We start from the raw sequence: 1,657 nt of genomic DNA, 5'->3' as shown, positions 1-1,657 counted from the left end.
TTGGGTTTCTTGCAGTAGTGTTTTATAGTTTTCTTTGTATAGGTCTTTTACATCCCTGGTTAGATTTATTCCTAAGTATTTTATTTTTTAGGCGCTATTATAAGTGTATTGTTTTCCTGATTTCCTTTTCCTCATCCTTTTTATTAGTGTATAGGAATCCAACTGATTTTTGTATGTTTACCTTGTATCCTGCCACTCTGCTGAATCTTTCTATTAGTTCTGGTAGTTTTCTCCCAGAGTCTTTAGGGTTTTCTAGGTATAGTATCATATCAGCCACAAACAGGGACAGTTTAACTTCTTCATTACCAATTTGGATGCCCTTTATTTCTTTTTGTTGCCTTATTGCTGTATCTAGGACTTCCATCCCAATGTTAAATAGGAGTGGAGATAAAGGGCATCTTGTCTTGTACATAAGCAATCTCAGCAGCAACTCTTTTTTGTTGTTGTTGTTGTTATTGTTGTCAGTGTATCTATCATACAACTTTTGCCAATTCAACTTTTTCCAGGTATACAACTTAATAACAGCAATTACATTAATCTGTTGTGTAACCCTACCCTTAATCAGTGAGATTTTTTTCCATCACAATAAACCAAAACTCAGTACTCTGTAAGCAATAACCCTCCTTTCTCCCCTCTCCTGCGTCTGGTAACCACTAATAAATTTTGATCTCTAAACATTTGCCTTTTCTTGTCTTTTTATATAAGTGATCTCATACAGCATTTGTTTTTTTTTGTAATTGACATATCATTCAGCATAATGTCTTCAAGCTCCACCTATATTTTAGCATGTATTAAGAGTTAGTTTTTTCATACTGGCTGAGTGGTATTCCATTGTATGTATGTACTACATTTTGTTCATCCATCCATTTCTTGATGGGCATTTGTGTTGTTTCTGCCTTTTGGCTGTTGCGAATAGTGTGCAATGAACATTGGTGTATAAGTCTCTCTTGAGCCTCTGCTTTCAAGTCTTTTGGGTATATACCTAGCAGTATAATTGCTGTGTCATATGGTAGTTCTATTTTTAGTTTTTTGAGGAATCGTCACACTGTTTTCCTCAACAGCTTTACCCTTTTGCATTCCCTCCAGCAATGGATAAGGGTTCCAATTTATCCACATCCTCCCCAACATTTGTTATTGTCTGAGTTGTTGTTGTTGTTATTTATCTTAGCCATCCTAGTGAGGGTGAAATGGTATCTCACTGTGTTTTTGATTTGCATCTCTCTGAAGGCTAATGACACTGAGCATCTTTTCATGTGTTTGGTGACCATTTGAATGTCCTCTTTGGTGAAATGTCTATTTAAATCCTTTGCCCATTTTATGATTGGGTTATTTGTCTTTTTGTTATTAAGCTGTCAAAGTTTTATATATATATTGTTTAATAGATTCTTGTCAGATATATAGTTTCCAAAGACATCCTCCCAGCCAGTACCTTATCTTTTCACTTTTTTGGTAACATCTTTTGATGAACAAAACTTTTTAATTTTTTATAAAGACAATGTTCTACATTCTACCTTGGTGAGTAGCATCTGGGGTTTTAAAAGCCTGTGAGCAGCCATCTAAGATACTCTACTGGTCTCATCCCTTCGGGAGCAAGGGAGAATGAAGAGAACAGGATACAAGGAAAAGATTAGTCCAAAGGACTAATGGACCACAGCTA

This window comes from Trichechus manatus, unplaced genomic scaffold, assembly GCF_000243295.1.
Source record: "Trichechus manatus latirostris isolate Lorelei unplaced genomic scaffold, TriManLat1.0 scaffold00179, whole genome shotgun sequence".
NCBI lineage: Eukaryota > Metazoa > Chordata > Mammalia > Sirenia > Trichechidae > Trichechus > Trichechus manatus.
This window is presented reverse-complemented; position numbering follows the sequence as displayed.